The sequence below is a fragment of the Arachis ipaensis genome, chromosome B9 (genome assembly GCF_059453495.1).
Source record: "Arachis ipaensis isolate K30076 ecotype BB chromosome B9, ASM5945349v1, whole genome shotgun sequence".
Classification (NCBI taxonomy): domain Eukaryota; kingdom Viridiplantae; phylum Streptophyta; class Magnoliopsida; order Fabales; family Fabaceae; genus Arachis; species Arachis ipaensis.
The window spans coordinates 100256995-100272237 of NC_142444.1; the positions used below are offsets into that span (position 1 = coordinate 100256995).

At 35.4% G+C, this 15243-nt stretch overlaps 1 pseudogene; it reads right to left on the reverse strand.

Annotated features, from left to right (window-relative positions):
• Positions 1-300: 300 nt before the first annotated feature.
• On the reverse strand, positions 301-960 carry LOC107616865 (uncharacterized; annotated as a pseudogene).
• Positions 961-15243: the final 14283 nt, after the last annotated feature.

The following is a 15243-nucleotide window of genomic DNA, read 5'->3' on the forward strand; positions in this document are numbered from 1 at the left end:
AATCAACAATCGAAATCCCGGCAACCAAAACCTCGGTATAGCAATTAACGCCGCAAAATGTCAGTTATGATAATAAAACAGCGATTAAAGGGCTCTTCCAAACAAAACGCTTACCGAACTCGAGAGAACCAAGTAGCGGCTGCACCAGTGGTGGATTCTGGCAACACCAACCTCACAGCTGGTGACCAGAACGACGGCAACTCGCGGTAAACTCCTGACACAACCAGCCTTAGCAACAACTCTCATGGCCCATGGAGAAATTAACAGGTAAAGAAGTTGAAGCAGGGTTAGAGCTTACCATCATAGAAGACTCAGCGGCTGTTTCCGGCAGCAGAGGTGGCGGCATCGAGGTTTTCCGGCAGCCAAAACAATAGCAACAGCACTAACCCAAAACAGAGCAGAATCTGAATGAGTGGCAAAACCCCAGGACAGTTCCGGCGACACAACAGTAGCATACGGCGAGCCCAGCAGCTCCGGTGATGGATCTTTGGTGATGGTGGAGGAAGGCAGCGACCCTCAACAGCGGCGAGCCCAGCCTCGCGGCGGCAACAGCAACCCCGCGGCGGCTCCTTTTTCGCGCACCCTCTCTCTCTGTGCGTGTGGTCAGCAGCGGTGGTAGGGACGGGTTCGACGGCGGAAACCCGACGAAACCAGCGGCGCTGTGCCTCCTCCACGCTCGCGAGCTCGACGGCGCCGATGGTGCGGCGGTGGCGGGCTGAACTGGAGCGCGATCGGCAGCTCGTGGTGAGTTGCAGTGAGGACGATGGCGGCGTGGGTGAAGCCCCCTCTCTTTCCCTCAGCTCTCTCAGAAGTTCTCCTCCCCTATTATGTGTGTGCGCTTTTCGTTTTTGGGGTGAGAAAGGGGCTTGCGGCTGCTGCTGCAGCTTCTGATGGGAAACGGTAACGGGTTAGGATTTTTAGGGTTAGAGTTTCATTTTCAAAAATTAGGGTTATGGGCATTTAAGTAATTTCACTTAAAATTGGGGATAATATGGTAATTAAAACTCAAATTAAATCCAACACTAGATGTATATAGAAAATACTATTTGCTCATCAATTTTTACAAATTACTTTCAATAAAATGCCCAAATCAAATAATTAGAAATAATTTACTTAATTTCTTCATTTTTCCAAAATAGCAATAGTAATATTTAAAATATTACTTACCTAATTCAAATCATATAAAATCCTTATTATTTTATAACTATCAACTTTATAATTTAAATATAGAAAATAATCCAATAATTATAAAATTGGATAATAATCATAACTCGTCTCAAATTCAATAAATCAAAACTTGCCTTAATTACCTTTAATAAAATAATTTCTGAAATTAAGGCTATAAATAACCATATGATTTGAGACTTGATCATAAAAAAACTTTTCAAAGGTTTTGGGTCTTACATATTAAATAAATTAAATGATAGAAACACCTAACTATTTTCTTTTTCAGTCAAGATTAAGTAAAATACTGTAATTTAGACTTGCAATATCAACATATTAATAGTAAAATAAAGAAAAAATGTAATATTATATAAAAAAAAATTTAAATCATAATTGCAATTTATTATTGAAATAATAATTTAAATATTTTAAACGGGATAATTTCATTTAGAGAATTCATAATTTAAACATAATTTTTATACACTTAATAGGTACATTCGAATTAATACATTTAATACTATATTTAAAAAAACACGAACAATGCGCATTATATTATTTATTTATTTATTAAATTATTACAATTTAAATTAATTTTAATAGAATAATTTAAAATTATAATTTCAGTTTTATCACGTGCATGGTATGGGTTATTACACTTGTTAATGGAACTAAGAAAAGAAAAAGTTCTTCAGCACTAGAAATTTGAAAAAAGTTTATCTTTAAAGATTTAAATTTCAATCCTTAATGATTTTCAAAAGAAAAAAATTCTATGCAAATAATAAAGAAAAAAAAGAGGTTTAAAAAAATTCAAATAAACCAAAAAAATACTTGTTGCTTAAAGAGGTATATTAAAGTTATAAACAGTCATGTATTTTCTCCAATAAAATTTAAATTTTAAAATAAGTGATTTTATGATAGTTTTAAATCAGGGATACCCAAAAAAAAAGAAAAAAAAAAAACCTTCAAAGCATTAGTACCTAAACTTTATATAATGGAGTTTATTTTCTTCTTAAACAACCAAAACTTAAAATTTTTAAGACAAAATTTAAAGATGTTACTCTAACATATACAGAAGTACAAGATCATTCTGGCAACAACACAAAAATCATGGTCCTTAGCGCTCTTTTTCACCGATATGCTTTTGTCTTTCCAACACACAACAGAAAATGCTAAATGATGCTTTTATTTCATTGGTGACATCTCCTGCAGTGATATTGAAGACATGACTTAGGCAAACGCGTTGACTTTTTCTATCATTCAATTCACTATAATTGTACATTTTGAAAAATAAAATTTGCACCACACTTTATACTACACATTTTTTTTTATACTTCTTTTAGTGGCGGATTTTTTGGATATTGCATAGTATTGTGTTATGTATTGTTATTGGAATCGATGTGTATTTTTTGTTGGTGTGGCATTAAATTTTTTTGGGAAAATGAATGTATTAAATCACACCGTTTAATTTTTTTGCATTGAAAATTTTATTTTTGTAGTACAAAAATTGTTGAGTCTGATTATATCGTTGTATTCTTTTGGAATCTCTCGAAGCCCAACTCAATTTTTTAAATTGGAAAACGCATATAATTTCGGAGCGCCTTCCCAACCTCTTGCTTGACTCCTAGCAAGCTTGGTGTATGTTTCACCATGTCCTTTTAAATCGAGAATCTTGTCAGAAACTTCCTAACCAGGTTGTCGAAACAAGTCACCGACCTGGGCGGTAGGTTCTCAAAGTACTTCATTGCAGCTTTGGTCAAAGTCATTGGAAATGCTTTGCAACAAATAGCATTAGAAGCGTTAGTTAGGTACATTCAACTTTTGAAGTTGCTGAGATGGTGCCTCATGTCAGTCGTTCCATCGTAAAGGTCCATATCGGAGGTTTTAAAATTTCTCGGGACTTTGGCCCTCATGATCTCTTCTACCAACGGATCCTCAACCCATAGAGGACTTTCCTCCCGATCTGCTCGATTGCTCCATTTTCGGAGATCAGCTTCCAATTTTAAGAGCTTTTCTTCTAGCTCCCTTTGCCGTCGTACCTCCCTTCGCAGTTTCCGTTTTGCCTCCCGTTGATGTTCAGCTTCTTGCTCAACATGATCTAGTCATCCACAGTAGCCATGGACTAAGCCTAATATCTCTATTAGATGTGGAGGTTCTTCATCTTTTGGTGGGTGTACCTCTAATTGAATCTGTTTTGGCCGGGGATTTCCTAACATCCCTTCCCCATGGGAGCCGTGCATTCTTTCCCGTGGTGGAGGTGTTGCAAGTGTGAGATCCTCACATGATGAGGCTCTGGTTCTGATTCAGATGTCGTATGACCGTTGATAAACCACTATTTTATGGTTTATCTTGTGCTCGATTGAGTGGTTTTTATCAATTCTTTGCTCACTTATTCATATAATTTGCATGGTTTTACAATTCCTTCTTAATTCTGTGATATAGTTGAAAACATGTTTCCTAGGCCTTTAAACTGCTAATTTTAATTATCCTTTATTACCATTCGATGTCGTGATCTGTGTGTTAAATTTTTTCAGGCTTTATAGGGCAGGAATAGCTTAGAGGATGGAAAAGAAACATGCAAAAGTGGAAGGAATGCGAAAAATGAAGTTTTGAGAAGCTGGCAGCGACGCACACGTGTGGACGACGCGTACGCGTGACATGCGCCACATGCAGAAAGTTGCAGAAAGTGTTGGGGGCGATTTCTGGGCTCCTTTTGGCCCAGTTCCAAGCCCAAAAAATACAGAATAGAAGCTACAGAATGGGGAAAACACAAGAGACGATTCATTCATTCATCAATTCACACAATTCTAGGTTTTAGATGTAGTTTCTAGAGAGAGAGACTCTCTCCTCTCTCTAGATTTTAGGATTTCTCTTAGTTTTAGGTTTATTTCTTCTCAATTCCAGGTTCAATGTTCCTTTAATTTATTTTCTCTTCTACTTTTAATTGTCTTAGCATTCTAGTTTATTTATCTTTCCAATTGAATTTATGAACTCTCCATGTTAGATTTGATTTTATATTTAATGCAATTTGAGGTATTTCATGTTTATTGCTTCTTCTTTTATTGGTTATCATTGATCTTGCAATTGTTGGCTTTAGATCTTATATTCTATTATTACTTTTCTGTGCTTTTATTTTGTGCCTACCAAGTGTTTGATAAGATGCTTGGAAGGATGTTAGAGTAGGATTTTATGTTCTTGGCTTGGGATGGTAACTTAGGAACTCTTGAGTTACTAATGTCCAAGTAATTGATGATTGGAGCCATTAACTCTAGTTCTCACTAATTGAATTGGTGGAGAGCTAGGACTTATGGACTTGGATTGATATAGCTCATTTAACTTTCCTTTACTACTAGTTAGAGGATGATTTAATGGGATTGATCCTTGCCAATTCTCATGTTGTGGTTAGTGATAAGGATAGAGATCTTTGACCACCAAACATTTCCAAGACCTCTTTATCATTTGATTTTCATTATCATTTACTTTTTCTTGTTTTCTTATTTAAAAAAAAAAACCCTAAAAGATACAATCTCATAACCAATAATAAATACACCTCCCTGCAATTCCTTGAGAGACGACCCGAGGTTTAAATACTTCAGTTATTAATTTTATTGGGTTTGCTTAAGTGACAACCAAATTTTTGTATGAAAGGATTCTTGTTGGTTTAGAAACTAAACTTGCAACGAGAATTTATTTGTGAAATTCTTTACTAGCAAAAATCCTCTCATCTAAATGGCGCCGTTGCCGGGGAATTGTAAACATGTGTCTTATTATTGGTTATTGTGAATATTGTGAATAATTTTGCTTTTTCGTTCCTTTGTTAGTTGTTTCTAGTTTTAGGAGTTTATTTTCATTATTTCTTATTAGTTTTTGTTTTTACTTTCTCTTACTACTATGAATTCTCACCCCTTTGGCTATGAGTTTGGTTACAATCATGTTATAGGAAGAGGAGATTACAATGACAGCTTGGATCAAGGAATGGACAATCAAAGATGGGAGGAGCCACAAGGATTTTATCAACCCTCTTGGCAACAACCGCCTCCAAGGTATTATCAACAACCATTCTATGATGCTTACCAAGACAATGGTTATGGTAGACCTCTTCGTGACAATCAACACCCACCATAAAATACCTATGAACCCCCTCCTCAACATAGCTTTGAACCACCATACTCACAAGCCCCCTACTACCAAACACCACCATATGACCCTAACCCTTAAACACCACAACCACCACCTCAATATACACCATCTCCATACCCTTATCAAGAAGAACCACCTCCGTATTATGAGCCTTTTCTCCCAACAAATGAACCCTCCTATCCACCTTAAGCTCCCATAAATGATACCTTTAATGTTATTCACCAAGGGCAAAGAGAGTGTCAAACCACACTTATCTCTACTCTCATTGGTCTCACCTCTAAACTCCAAAATCTTATATCCCGCATGGACCAACCCTCTACCTCCAATATTCAACCCTCAAGCTTTACTGCACCACCACCCTCCGTGCAAGAATACCCATATCCATCAATCCAAGAGCAACATGATTCCAATTATGCTACTAACCCGGAACAAGAGAGAAGGGATCGTCTTAGGGACGTAATGGATTAGTTTTACGCACACATACTTCAAGAGAAGCAAGAGGAGGCCCAAAAGGTAGAGGTAGGAGAGACCCTTGAAGATGAAGGAATAGTTGAAGAATTAGTGAAGGTTGAACAAGAGGAAAGTTCCATTATTGAAGACAACTCTACACTAAGTGACATCAAGGAGGAGTTTGATTTTGTATTAGAGCAAGTGGAGAAAGCCGAAATTATTGAAAAAGAGGAAGTGGTTGAGGACTTAGAAAATGCAGAACCTCCATGGGAAACTCAAGTCATAGAGCCTCCTTCCAAGACGTTTGAATTTGATGTTGAAGAGGGTGTACAACCTCTAAGGCATATCATGGTTGAAGACTTGGAAGCGGTTGATCATGAGATGAGTTCAATAGTTAATGAGTTTCTACCTACAATTGAACCCTCTCCCATTGAACTAGAGGAAGAGGTTAATGTTGCAGAAGCTTGTCAAGAGGTGGAGACCATCAAAGAGGAGCCCAAGATAGTGAAGCATACATTGGCAAGGCTGCCACTGGAGCTACCTCCCCCCAAGCCTTTACCATCCAACACAACATTCAAGTACGTAAAATTCTTATCCCTGAATTGTACCTTCCCACTTGAATATGGTCTTCTTGAAACGGATGGACAACTTAGAGCTATCTGCGGTTTTAAGAGCAAAAGGGAGATGGTTAGTGGTTGGCAACACCATCCTAGGTTCGTTATGGTTGGATGTTCAAGATCTAAGTGCAGTGGTTGGTATAAGTCTCAATTGAATGGGTCTAGACAGTTGTTTGAATGTCTTAGTGAGAATTCCGATTGCTCACCACCCAAGTAGAAAAATGATGATCAATAAGAAGACGGGTGTAAAAGCAAGGTTTGGGAGCCCGGAATTCATTATAGCAATCAACACTCTTGGGGCCTTGTCACTTGCTTTAACTTGCTCGGGGGCTTTATGTGCCTAGTTTGGGACCCCAGAGGCTATTGGAATTACAAACATTGGTGGAGATTCCTGGATGAGTTCAAGCACAAGCCACCATAACAAGGGGCTCACCAAATGTTCAACTTAAGGACTTTAACTAAAAGTGCTAGGTGGGAGACAACCCACCATGGTATGATCTTTCATTTTTATTCTTAGTTTTATTTTATTTTATTTTATTTTTATTAGTGTTTATTCATAATTTCTGCATGATCATCTGTATTCTGCATAAAAAAAAAAGGGCAACCCACGCGTGCGCGTCGGCCACGCATGGGCGTCGATTCAAAATTTTGATATCCCATACAACAGATAGAAAGTTGTGATGGAATCGTGCGGCTGGTGTGCTCTGCGGACAATTTGACCCAGGCGTGCACGTCACTTGCAACCTTAGCAACCCACGCGTAAGCATCGTTGACGTGCACGCGTGGATATGGCAATCGGCGTAAATGGGTGATTAACCCGAGAGTTGTGCTGCCCTCGCACTGGAACTGTGCTAGAGGCACAAATTCAACCACGCGTACGCGTCCCTGACGCGTGCGCGTCAGTTCGCTTTCAGACCACCCACGCGTACGCGTGGGCGACGCTTACGCGTCGAATGGCCAACTCAGATTTCACGCGTACGCGTGCTGCACACGTACGCGTCACGCCCCGTTTTTCATTTCTTACTTCTTTCTTCCCTCCTTTCTCCTTCTTTTCTCCTCCTTTCTTACTTTCTTCTTCTTTTCTCACTTTCTTCTCATCTTTATTCTCCTTCATTCTCTTTTACATACTGCATTTGCATACTTTCTTTCATTGTTTTTTAATTTTATTCATATTTTTATCTCCTTTTCTAATTTTCTATTTCACCATTGGTGTTAAATGTTCTTATTCAGCTGTTGCATTTTTTCTTAAATTATTTTGGTGCTTCGTGACCTGTTCTAAACTGTTGGGTGTTATTAATTATAAGTCAATGCTATTTTTTATGATACTGGTATTACAATTGCATTGATATGCACTTATATTGTCTTTCATTACCCACACTCTCTCCCCCATTGTTGCAATTTTTGCACTACTGATATGTCATGTGCTTATACTATTTTCTCATGTATATGTTGTAGCTACCATGTAGTTGAGACCCTCATTATTTGGCATTAACCCACCCATATTTTATCTATTTTTTATCTTTGTTTCTGGGTTACTTTTCTTCTTTTCCTCTTCTTTCAAGATGGCCACCAAGAAAGGAAAAGAGAAGCTTCTCAATGGAGTGACAGACAAGTCCATCTGCACAATCTATGGAGAAAAGCATCAGTTGTAGTAGCCCGTCCACTTGCACATCTTAGCATGCACCGAGGACGTGCAATCTATAAGTGTGGGGAGGTCGATACCGACTTCCGTGGGTTAGTTAGTTCCTATTTCAACGCCAATGTTTAATTTTCTATGTTAAACTAGTTGTTGCATTTGCATGTTTGATTGCATGTTTGTTGATTTTGTGCATGTTCTTCTACCACTACTTGGTTAAAGTAATGAGTTTCTTTTCAAGACCCTGTTTTACAATATTTCACTAATTTAAATTGAACATTTATGTTAAACTTGTTGGGAGACTATAATTTGGAACATGAATTATAGCTAAGAACGCACAACCTGTGAGATTTGATCTTAATTACATGGTTACATTATTTAACCATAATATTTTATCTTGTGTGTTTTCTTCTCTATGATTGTAATATATATTTTGTTCCATTCTATATGTCAATTATTTAGTATATTTACATGCTTGCATATGATTGAGGTCATCATTTGATTTTAGCTCACTTATCCCAAATAGCATACCCTTTCAATTACCTTTGTTTGCCACTTTGAGCCTTTTAATCCATATTTGTTATATATTTTACCACATCACTAGCCTTAAAGCGAAAAAACAATTAATTACCCCAATTGAGTCTTTGGTTAGCTTAAGATAGAGATGGTGTGTCAATTAATTGTGGGAAACTATGGGAACTTGGGTTGATGAAAGTGTACAGTGTTTCATTGACAAAATATTGGAAATTTGGGTACCTACTCATGTGAGAGCAGAAAAATTAAAAATCCATGTGCATTGATATGTTATGCTTACTTTTATATTTTTAATTAAAAAAATCAAATCACAAATATTCAAATAAATAAATAAATAAATAAGGGGACAAAATTACCCCAATGTTAAGTTTAATGAAAGATCAATGCATATGTGATAAAATTAAAGAAAAGTTGATGCATGAGTATGTGATGCAAATGTGGAAACTTTGGGTAGCTAGGCATGATTTTGGAATTACATAGAGTGTGTGTGTATGTTAGGTGAAAGCTTAGGTTCATCAAAGATTCATATTTTAGCTCATTTGGCCATACATATATCCTCACCCTTACCTTAGCCCCATTACAACTTTGAAAAGACCTCATGATGTTTGCATTGGTGTACTAAATTTTTGTTGATTGGTTAGATGAAGAACAAAGTCTAGAAAGCATGACTAGAGAAGAATAGAGTGAATTAACCCTAGATACTTGAGAGATTAGAGTGCATATACACTACCAGTGAGGGTTCAATGCTTGATTCAATGTTCCCTACTTTCATGAGCTGTCTTCCTACAAGTTTACTTGTCTTTTACTGTATGATTTAAATTAGTGGAATCTGATTTATTTCTGTCTTGAAGAGCTTATTTACTTTTAACCAAGTAGACAGAATCATCTTAGCATATAGTTACATTCATAGATTGCATCTCATGAGTCTTACTTTCTCCCATTCATTCTTTATATCTCCTTGAGCTTAGCATGAGGACATGCTAATGTTTAAGTGTGGGGAGATTGATAAACCACTATTTTATGGTTTATCTTGTGCTCAATTGAGTGGTTTTTATCAATTCTTTGCTCACTTATTCATATAATTTGCATGGTTTTACAATTCCTTCCTAATTCTATGATATAGTTAAAAACATGTTTCCTAGGCCTTTAAACTGCTAATTTTAATTATCCTTTATTACCATTCGATGCCGTGATCTATGTGTTAAGTGTTTTCAGGCTTTATAGGGCAGGAATGACTTAGAGGATGGAAAATAAACATGCAAAAGTGGAAGGAACGTGAAAAATGAACTTTTGAGAAGCTGGCAGCGACGCGTACGCGTGGACGACGCGTACGCGTGCCTAACACAGAAGACAAGAGACGTGTACGCGTGATTGACGCGTATGCGTGACAAGGAATTTCTCCAAACGACGCGCACGCGTGACCTACGCGTACGTGTAACATGCGCCACATGCAGAAAGTTGCAGAAAGCGTTGGGGGCAATTTCTGGGCTCCTTTTGGCCCAGTTCCAAGCCCGAAAAATATAGAATAGAAGCTGCAGAATGGGAGAAACACAAGAGACGATTCATTCATTCATCAATTCACATAATTCTAGGTTTTAGATGTAGTTTCTAGAGAGAGAGGCTCTCTCATCTCTCTAGGTTTTATGATTTCTCTTAGTTTTATGTTTATTTCTTCTCAATAACAGGTTCAATGTTCCTTTAATTTAGTTTCTCTTCTACTTTTAATTGTCTTAACATTCTAGTTTATTTATCTTTCCAATTGAATTTATGAACTCTCCATGTTAGATTTGATTTTATATTTAATGCAATTTGAGGTATTTTATGTTTATTGCTTCTTCCTTTATTGGTTATCATTGATCTTGCAATTGTTGGCTTTAGATCTTATATTCTATTATTACTTTTCTGTGCTTTTATTTTGTGCCTACCAAGTGTTTGATAAGATGCTTGGAAGGATGTTAGAGTAGGATTTTATGTTCTTGGCTTGGGATGGTAACTTAGGAACTCTTGAGTTACTAATGTCCAAGTAATTGATGATTGGAGCCATTAACTCTAGTTCTCACTAATTGAATTGGTGGAAAGCTAGGACTTATGGACTTGGATTGATATAGCTCATTTAACTTTCCTTTACTACTAGTTAGAGGATGATTTAATGGGATTGATCCTTGCCAATTCTCATGTTGTGGTTAGTGATAAGGATAGAGATCCTTAACCACCAAACCTTGCCAATACCTCTTTATCATTTGATTTTCATTATCATTTACTTTTTCTTGTTTTCTTATTTCAAAAAAACCCAAAAAGATACAATCTCATAACCAATAATAAATACACCTCCCTGCAATTCCTTGAGAGACGACCTGAGGTTTAAATACTTCGGTTATTAATTTTATTGGGTTTGCTTAAGTGACAACCAAATTTTTGTATGAAATGATTCTTGTTGGTTTAGAAACTATACTTGCAACGAGAATTTATTTGTGAAATTTTTTACTAGCAAAAATCCTCTCATCAACCGTCTTCGTAGTGATCGTCTGCCATTGTCAAGGGTTTAATGCCAAGTCCCCGACAACTGCGTCAATGTTTCGAGAGTTACCTGAAACGTTGATTTGGGCCTGGATGTGAGGTCCAGACTCCTTGCGAGATAGCGTCCGACTTGTTCTTGAGCTGAGGTGCCGCCATCCGAGTTCCTCGTGAGGAGGTGTGGGAGGTACCTACATGAGACTCCAATGCTTAAGTTAGTAAGGACTTTAAACAGGTTTTTTTTATAAGAAATTATTAGAACAAAGAATAAAGGGATAGGAACAAGATGGAGAAAAGACGCAACAGAAAAGACACAGCGGAAACATAAAAGATAGATAAGGAGTTTCCTACTAGACTTCTAAGAAACCTATTCTTAGCAACCTAGGTCACTGGAAGGGATTCCCTACTAGACCTTCAAAGAACCTGTCCTTGACAACCTAGATCAGAGGGATGAAAATTAAAAGAGACCACCACGCAGAATCACCTTAGTGTTGGATCCATCAATCTTCTTCATGCAACGAGCGAAGCAAATCACTCACCTCACTTAATCACACTAAAAAACATGCATAAAGCAACTAAAAATTTTATTCATCAAAAGTTGTGTAAATTATCTCACCAAATGTGTTTAAATAGGACCCTAACAAACTAACTAAAAGACAAGATAAGATAACTTAATTTAAATCTCCTACAAATAAGATAACTAATTTAAATCAGATTTGATCTTATTAGATTAGATCAGATTTAATTTAAATTTTAAAATCCTAAAGATATGATAACTAATTTAAATCAGATTTGATCTTATTAGATTAGATCTTATTAGATTAGATCATTTTATTTTAAATTTAAAATCCCTAAAAATACTACTAACCAAATCAGAAGTAAATCAAATCTTTCAACAAACTCTAATAGTAAAACAAATTAAAATAAATGCCTAAAAGTTCGAAAATCAATAATAAATTATGACTCCCATTGAATTTGAAAAGCATTATTGGACTTCTTGTTGTCCTATCTTAGCCCAATGGGCCTTATAAGTTGTCGTCATTTCAGCACCACTGTTTTTGAGACGGATTCTTGGTCTTCTTGGTGTCCAAGACCAGCATAGTACAATTCTTCTAGTATTCAAATCTTTGAACGTGACGAGATTACCATTCTGCCCTTTAACTCTAAAATGACAAAAATGTCCTCCTGACCACGTATCATTTTTAGTAGATTAGAACCTATATATACCTGAGGAGTCTCAGTATAATAGAGATAGTTGGAGGAATTCGTGTAAGCAGTTACTTGCATGGACAAGTAGAGCGTATGGTAGAGATCTCCCCTTAGATCAAGCCTTTTATTTTTATTGGATCTGACTTTTGTGCTAAGTTAGGATATGAACAATTTTAAAATTTTATTAAAAAACATAATCAAATTAAAAAAATTAATGAAAAAAAACCCTAAAAACTACTTAAAATGTCCATGCATCAATTACATTGAAATGATTTTAATATAAAAAAATCTTAGTCATAATACGATTGATTTTAATTGGATCAAGTTTTTCTTTTCATCCAAAACCCCTCATCCAATTACGCAACGTGGTTCACAAAATAGAAATGTTCATGGTCCGATTCGATCTAAAGTCTAGGCTCGGTCTCGATTGTTCTAGGCTAAATTTGGCTCGATTTCATTTAGATCCAATCAAATTCAAAACCAAAAAATTTGACATGGCTAAAATATTCAACTAGATTAGGACCAAGGTTTGGATCATCTAGTTTGACCCGATTAAATTATAAATTGAAAAATGTGGGTTAGGGGTTATGGCGCACACACCAGATCAATTCTTCTTCATGACCTCGTTTCTTTTTGTTCACAAGCATCATGCCCCAGATTTGTCGTGGATGAGAAAGAAATTTCCATTGCTTATGATGTGGTTTTATTTAAATGTTATTTTATTCATTTATATTTTTAAAATTATTAGTCTTATATAATGTTTTTGAGGTAGTGAGCATTAATTTAGGTAGTGTTTGTTTTCAGAAATTGAAACTAACACTGAAGGATTAAGATTTAATATTGTGTTTGGTGGGCAAAGATTAAAACTAAAATTTTAGTCTTATAATACAATTTTATTCTTTTCAGTACTTTCAAAAAGTAAAAACATAAAAAATTAAAATTTAAAAAAAAATACTAAAATTTTAATAACATTTTTTGTTAAAAGTATCATCAATTAAACTTTTTAATTTTAAATTTATCACTTAATTTTTATATTTATCTTAAATTAAATATAATATTAAAACATAACTTAATATATTTTATATTAAATACAACACAAAAATTTAATTTAATCTCTATCTCTCCGTCTTTCCATCTCAATTTGAATTTCCTTTCTAAACAGAGTTTTATAGTGCAGCAAATCTCAATGGGGATTGTCGCATTATCTCTGGTCTTTTGCATTGCATTTATGCTTGAGTCCTCTTTATTATCCGATTTGTGTTTAGTGTTTAATGAAATTCAAAACATAATACATATTTGTTACTTTACTAATAATTTTAGGCCAAAAAAGACCTATCGTAATTTTGAGGTTCAATTTTTTCGTTATGGAACCAAGCAGCGTTATGTGCTTCAATATGGAATTAGAGCGTGCTAGACCAAAGGGTGGGACAATTTTATGTTACTGGCAGGGATAGAAATCACATGGTCCGAGGGGTCCGATTTTACAATTGCTGAAATTTGAATTTCCCAACTTGAAAATCAGACCATGGGTATTGTATATATATGAATTTTTATATAAGGAATAAAATGAAGTCGGACCATGGGTATTGTAAGAATATAAATTTTATATAAAAAATAAAATGAAGTCGGATCATGGGTATTGTAAATATATGAATTTTTATATAAAGAATAAAATGAATTCGCATGGTCCGTGTACTCCAAATTTTTTTTTTAACACAAATCGGACGGTCCGATTTCTGTAATTATTAAATATTGGACGGTCCGATTTGTACTCCATACATTAAATCATCCCACATTTTAGAAAAAATTACCACAATAGATCACAATTTAAAAAAACACCATTGTTAATCCAATATTAAAAATAAAAAAGTGTAATAACATTCTAAGTTCTCACAACAATAATAAAAATAATTAACTTCCTAATACTAATAATAATAATAATAATAATTTTAATTATAAAATATTAAAAAAAATTTAAAAAAAATTATGTATTGAGATAATGTATGATATGAAGTTCAGGACTATCTACATCTCTACATTTTTTTTCTTTAGTATTTTAAAGTTACTTTCACCATGCAAAGTAAGATCCAGAAGGAATAAGGAAGAAGAAGAAGCAGCCGTGGCCCTTCTTTGGGAGAATGGAGTGAATGTGGGAGAATGGAGTGAATGTGAAAATGGATGTTGAGTATGGGTTAACATTGAAAAAAGTGCACCGTTGGAGGAGTCACCTGCGGGCGACACGTAGACGGAGCTCGGACCGTCCGAGAAAGCACACCAAATACGCAGGGTCCGATTTCTACCTTTCCTGACACCACACACAGGTAAAGCTCCCCCTCTTCCATAACCGGGTCTAACTCAAATTTGTCATCCATATACAAATTAAAAAGCGTAATTTTGAGAAAAGAACATCGTCCTTTTTAGAATTTTAATTGAGCATTTTTTTAGACCAAGTTTTCACCATCTGATATAATTGTGTCGGGAAAAAAAAATTATCAGGATTTAAGCTAAATTAAGGTCTTATTTTGTCAATTTTTAACAAATCGATAGTGAGTTCCAACTCCTGTGCCGTACTGCTTCCTGTTATTTATGGCCCTCTTTCTATAATTGATCATTAAAGAATTCGTGTCCCTTTACAAGCGGAGATTAAGGTAACCATTTCCACTCTTTTGTTAAGAGCGTTACTAACAAAGTCTAACAGCTTGATTCTCCATTCGAGTAACTACTCAATTTACTAAAGCATCAAAATCGAATCTGTGCCAAATAATTTCCACTTAATACACGTGTATCTCTTTTAATTTCTGCTTTTATCTCGACACTTTACCAACGTTTCAAATCAGTTTAATCTTTCGAAAATAATTATTTTGACTAAGAAATCTATAAAACAGCAGGTGAATATTTAGAGTCAAATCTATACCAGAATAAATTCGATTTCACGCTACTCTTAGCAATCCTAACACAAAAGTTAAAGTTGCCACGTCTTAA